A 6507-nucleotide genomic window follows, 5' to 3' on the forward strand; every position below is an offset into this window, starting at 1 on the left:
TGCAGTCAGGGCCTCCAACTTTCTCCTCTAATCAGCCCCTGGGGAGCCTTTGTTGCTAATGGCCCTCAGTGGGACCCATTAATGCTATGTGTAACTTGGGCTCTGCTTCTGACTTTGACTTCTTGAATGTTTTGTTCAAGCTTCTCTCAGTAGCTGAGGTTCATGGACTCAGCACCAAATACATCATGGGGTTCATTAAAATGCAAAAAGCCCTGATGAACCATGTCTCTCCCTACAATTTTCTTCAAGTCTTGTAGGTTGATTGGAGAGGCTTTGGGAGTGTAGCTGAAAGATGCAGACTCAATAATATACAAGTACTTCTGCTTTGAAAGATTTTTTTTTAAGGATTTTTCAACTTTCAGAATAAGTGACAGCAACATTCTCCAATTGATATTGATCCGCAGTGTCTCCTAATGAAGTTTGGATGTGTAGGAAAAGCAGTGCCCTGGAGGTCAGACATCTTATGGACAGTCTTCCTCACCATCTCCCCAGTTGCTCTCATCAGCCACCTGGGACTTGCATCACTCTTGTTAAAAGCTAACCTTCTTCCTCTGAAATCTGCAACTGAATGTCACAGCTCACATGCCCAATTCCCACCTGCTTTCCATAGACAACTACCTGCAAATAGACACAGCGGTTTGGGTTTTGTTTTTTTAACTGCAAGCAAAGAATAAAGCATGGTATAGTTTCTTAAAAAATAATTACACTCCTCAACAGTATGCTAAGTTCCAGCTGCCTCCAACGAGGTCCACTTTCCCCATGGGATAGTCCTACTAGAAACCTTTTGGATAGATAGGAAAGAGTAGATAGAAACACAAGTAAAGACTTGGCTAAAGGGACAGACTAGTGAAAGCTGGAGGAAGCTTGAAACATCCTGAAGTGCAAATCAGCAACTAGGTACCTGAATGAACCAAGAGTGAGGGGAGGAGGAAAAGTGGAAAAAATGGAAAGTTACAATGTCCAGCTAGTGTGCTGTAAAGGTGATGGCAGAAGTTCTCAATTTAATCAGGGCTCCTGGGGGGCCCGGGCTGTACTGAGGGCTGTGCTGCTCTTGGGGATCCCGGACTGGGCTATGTTTCTGTACAAAGGATTGGAAAAGCCTTGATATGAGGCCCTAGAGAAGAAGGATTTTCACGGGTGTTCAAAGCAACCCATGCAGGATTCGGGCATCTGGAGGGAAACGCGTCCCACATATTCCAAACCTGCTGCTGTCCCCAGAGACCTTCCTGGGACCTTAGCCTGGAGTAGGAGGGGATGTGGGGACATGACCACGTCCCAGATTAGTCCCCATCAGCCCTTCAACTCCACGTGTCACAGCTTCAAGGGAGCTCTCTAAGGCAACACTTCCATAATTTGAAGCCGTGCCCCTGGTGCGTAGAGAAGACTTGGGGTAGACACACAGGAGACAGGGGAGAGAAACGGCAGAGACCGCAGGGTGCAGAGCTGGGGCTCCCAGTGCTGCAGAGGGGATGTCACAGGCTGAATAAGCAACCCAAAGAAGCCAACGAGTCCTTCCTTTTGCAGTGACTTGGAAAGCCCCGTCTTCGACATTATGCAAGGGGAATAGTCTTCCTTCTGCAAGAGTCACCCCGTGACTCTGCAGAGACTAGGAAGAGCAGGAAGGTTGGTTGTGGGGATGTCCTCAAACTTCGTCTCACAAATTTCTGAACAAGCCAAAATGCTTGTGAGGCACTGCAATGAATTATAGGCTCTGCACCAGAGCCTGGGCAGCAGCCCTGCAGTGTGTGGGCAGGTCCTGAGAAGCCCAGGGGCAAAACTGTGGGAGATCCAGGGAGCCAGGGCTGTACAGCCCCCGGGGAGAGCCAGGATGCTGGGGGGATCCAGGGTGCCAGGCACTGTACCCAGGGGACAAGCACTGCCCCAAGGTGACACGGAAAAGCCCAAGGACCAACTAAGGTCCAAGATGAGAAACGGCTTTCCCCAGGCTCAGCCCAAAGGAAAGCTGGGCAAAAGTCATGGGAAATGGGAGAACTTCCCCAGATTTGATACCTAGCCTTGCCCATGGCTTTGGAGCCTGGCAGGGACCAGGGAACTGGTGAAAGCCTTCCAGAGGATGTGTGTTAAGGGCATTAGCTCTTTTCTGGAGTATCATCTCTATCTTAAGCACTCCAGACCAAAAAGCCTTGCCAAGGACTTTTAAAAACAAAGAGCCTGCTTCGGTGCCTCAAGGAGGAAGGCTGCGTCCTGTCCCAGATTGTCCTACATCCTGCTTCTACAAAAAGAGCGACCCACAGGAGAAACCAGTTTTGAGACTTACAAAGCATCTCAGCCTGTGGCCATACTTTGTGCTGTTTCATCCCACATGACTTTGACCTCATCTGTGAAAAACACTAAATCCCAAAGCAACCGCCAGCCCCCTGCTTCCCACACAGGTCTGCCCAGTGCAGACATCTGACAGTGCAGGGGCACAGAAGTGACTTCTCCAGGGACCCCGTTTTAGATACTTCACAGCCTTTGGCACCATCTGGAGATGTTCCTGAAGGAGTTATCAAAATTTTTTGGAAAATAACTGGGGGTGAAGGGAGGTGGCTGCTTTCCAGGACATGAGGGGAAATCTCTCAGCTCTCTCCCTGGCTCTGCCATCTCCATGGCAGTGACCTACTGAGCCCCCGGATGACACCAGCTGAGGTCACAGTGGCATGTGCTGCATCACAGGGAGGACTACCCAGTGCTGCAGCGGTGTCCTCACTTCCCTGTGAGGCCTGGGCGCTGTTGGGCACTGCTCACACACTCCCCACTGCTGCCCTTTGGAGTAACTCCAGGGCAAGGAGTGGAGACAGGAGGCAGTGGGGCTGAGTTGGGGCCTCTTGCCAACAGGCAGAGGAGCAGGGGTGCTTTGAAGAGTTTTGGGTGAAGAGACGGGAAGAGTGTCCTTTCTCCTGGATGGACAGGAGAGCCGAGGGCAAGGGGGCAAGCAAGATGGAGGACTGCTGGACTGACACTGTCAGCCTGCACCGCAATTCCTTGTGCCCAGCACTTCTGGGGCTCTCCACCAAGGGTAAGGGCTTCAGGAGCTCCTTCCTGAGGTGTTGCACAGAGACTATTAACTGCAAAAACTGCGGTGGATCCTGGGATGTGGGGGTGGCTGGACAGTGCTGGGGGCTGCCACAAGAGCCCTGCCTGAGGGTCCTGCCTGGCTCAGGGGACAATGTGGCAGCCAGGAATCCTGCGTCCTGTGGCTGGGGCTGCCCTGAGCCCCAAGGCTCCTGTCAGGCTGGCTCCATCCCCTCATGGCAGGGGGCAATCCAGGTCCAGGTTTCCCTGGGAGTCCCCCTTTGGGATCTGGCTCTAGCAGGAAAGGGGTCCTGCGTCCTGGAGCCTGGGGTGTCCTGCAGCTCCTGTGGGGCTCTCAAGAGCCTGCTGGAAATGCCCATGTTGGAAATGGATCCTTCACCTTGTAACAACCCCAAGGCATCTACTTGTTTGGGAGAACCTCTGCTCCTTCCCTGTGGATCCATTTATGCTTCCCACTTGACAGAGCATGTTTTGGGCTCAGAGATGTTGTCCTCAGATGGCTGCAACCCTGTCCTCCTGCAAACTGAGGTCAGACCTGTGCACCCAAAAGACAGCCTGTTTGGGGGAGCAGCTTGGAAACAGGTGGGGGTGCCATCGCCACCCCAGAAGTCTCTGTGGCAGAGCCTAGCCCCGGCGGGGCAGCGGCTGGGCCCCGCACTGCTCACACTGGCCAGGCACATGGGGCCACACTGCCCCGCCGCCCCGCACCGCCCTGCACTGCCCCATGCTACCACCCATAACATGGCGCCCCACCGCGAGGGAGGGGAGGGGGCTGCCTGAGGGGTCACACAGGGCCACAGTGTTGCCATAGCAAATGGCTGGGGAAGGTAGCTTGAGGAAAGTTCTAGCTCTGAAGCCCACTGGCCGGTAGTGGGCACATGCTGGGGGTACATGCTTGTGAGGTCGCTTTATCTGAGCAGCTGATAGGCCAGGAGAAGGCACATGGCTTGGATGTTGGTGGTGAGGTCACTTCTGGGTTTCCTGAGTGTGCCCAGAGGAGGGAGTGACACCTGCAGAGCTCTACAGCAAAACAGAAATGCAACTAACAAATCAAGCCGAAATAATATTCCACATCATGTGACACAAATGTTATTGCACTCCGTCATCATGAGTTCGTAGTGCTACATTTAAACTGAGAATGATGTTCTCTGGTAAAGGTAGACATGGAGTTTGACTTTGCAGTTCTTACAACCTGCTATGGGTGGCCCGGGAGTTCAGCTCAAATTTTTAGGCTGCTAATCTAGCACCTGTGTGAGCAGTGAAGTTAGTAATCTCTGATTTCCAGGGTCCATGTGCTGTAGAAATTCTGCCCCATCAAAACCCCACAGGTTGTGAGATTTTCCTTCAAGGTCTGAATGGCATCTCTGTGCTTTGATTCCTCAACGGGGGAACTGAAGAGGACCCGGGCTGTGAGTGGCTGTTGAGAGGAAGTCCTTGTTGCCAGTCCTTGGAGGACTAGAAGCAACTGGAAGGGCTGGAGAGTAGGTCATTGTGTGTTTTGCTATCTGCTACCATGTCTGTTCGTGTGCCCTGTGTGTCCCTGATGCACAGCCACTTGTTGGCTGGCAACCCTCTATGACACGAGTGGCAGGGGGTGCGGTGTGTCACAGTGGTGGGGGGTGGCCTGTGGTGGGGACGTGTGGTGGCCCCAAGGTCTTGGCGCTCCATGCAGGAGGAGGTGTCTGGAGAGAGCAGTGCTGTGCGTGGGGAGCCCTGCCAGGCTGGGGAGCTGGGGAGCACTGCGAGGTGAGGATGTGCCTTGGCTCACAGGGCCCAGGCTGCCCTGGTGGTGTGAGGGAGGGGTGCTGGCAGCCTGCTGCCTTCTGTGTGCTGAGGTTCAGGCCTTGAGTCTCCCCAGCTCTTGCCAGGATCTGCAGCCAGGATGCTGATTAAAGGCGAAGGAGTTTTTCTCCTTGCTCCGCAAAGAAAACCTAGCATGCTTTTTCCCTGCTTTCATCTCATTTACTTTTCCTAGTGAGAGCTTTCCTCTGTAGCAGAGTTTGCTGATGGAGTAGGAGGCTCTGGGGGTTGCTCATTGCTGGCTGGGTGTTAGCATGTTGCAGCTCTTTGGAGGAGTGAAGGCCTTGGGGAAAGATGGTCTTTGGAGATGGGCAGGTGTGTTCTTGGGAGATGCCTTCTAAGGGAGACTGATGCCTTCCTGTGCCCAGTCTCCCTAGACAAGGAGTCTCTTTGAGTAGGCAAGGCAAGGCCAGAGTGCCCTGCAAGGGATGTGCAGCTCAGGTCTCTCTGCCTTCCTGTTGCAATCTCTGCAAGTTCCTCCACCATCCTGCTGTGGTGCGACCTTGTTGTGCCACAGCAGGGCAGTGAGAGAGCACCCCATGTGCAGGCATGAGTGTGCTAGGTGTGGTGTCATCAGGTGCTGGCACTGTTGCCAAGGGCAAGGAGCGTTTTTTTTTGCCTGATCTTGGGGTGGGTGTGAGGAGCCCCACTTAGCTCTAGATGCATTGCTGCGAGTAGCTGGAGCCAAGGGAGTGGTGGTGAGCACAGCCATTCTTCAACGAAGCTCATGGCTTTTTGAAACCATTGCTCACCCTGAGTGCTTGAAGCACTTGACCCAGGGGGTGTCCTGGCTGCTGCCTTGTCTGGTCATGTCCCCAGTGTGTCCTCGATGCACAGCTGCATGTTTTCTGGCAACCCTCTATGAGGCGTGTGACAGGGGTGTGGTGTGTCACAGTGGTGGGGTAGGCTGAGGTGGGGACAGACGATGGCCCCAGTGTCTTGGTGCTGCATGTGGGAAGAGCTGTCTGGAGAGAGAAGTGATGTGCGCAGGGAGTGCCGCCACACTGAGGGGAGATTCCTAGAGGTTTTCATTGTGACCACTCTTTTTCTCCGACTCGTGCCCCCTGAGTCCCTGATGGGATCATCTCCTGAAGCCCTGAAAAATCCAGGTGCCAATGAGTGGAGTGTTGGGGGTCAATTGCTTGCTAAGGAAAGAGAGAGCAGTGGTCCTTCCTGCAGCCTGCCCCCTGCTGCTGGTTTAGAGGAGAGCTCCTTGTGCCAAAACTGAGGACTAACAAGTTTTGCTCTGCCACAACCAAGCTCCTTCAGTGGGTGACTTTGCTGGTGCTCTCGGACTCTCCCTGGGCCATGCCATGTGGCACCCTGGAGGCCAAGCCTTGGCTGGCTTGTCCATGTGTCACGTGCACTGCTGAAACCTCCTGTCTTGTCTCAAGGCTTTACCCAGGAGAGAAATGGCAGCCCTTGCTGAGACAGGGGAATGCAAAAGCTTGAGAGCAGCAGAAGCCTTGTGCCATTTTCCTTGTTGGAAGCCTGCTTGTGTGGGACTGGTGCCCTGGCCCTGTGCTTGCTGGTCAGTGTGTGTGTGTATGCCATCATGTGCTCATTTTTGAGCCCCCGGAGCAAATGCAGAGAGAGGGAGAGTGGTACCAAAGAGACTGCTTCATCTCCATTGAAGCCCCAAAGGGCCCCTCAGTAAGGAGGCTGGTGGGG

The sequence above is a fragment of the Apteryx mantelli genome, chromosome 11 (genome assembly GCF_036417845.1).
Source record: "Apteryx mantelli isolate bAptMan1 chromosome 11, bAptMan1.hap1, whole genome shotgun sequence".
Classification (NCBI taxonomy): Eukaryota; Metazoa; Chordata; class Aves; order Apterygiformes; family Apterygidae; genus Apteryx; species Apteryx mantelli.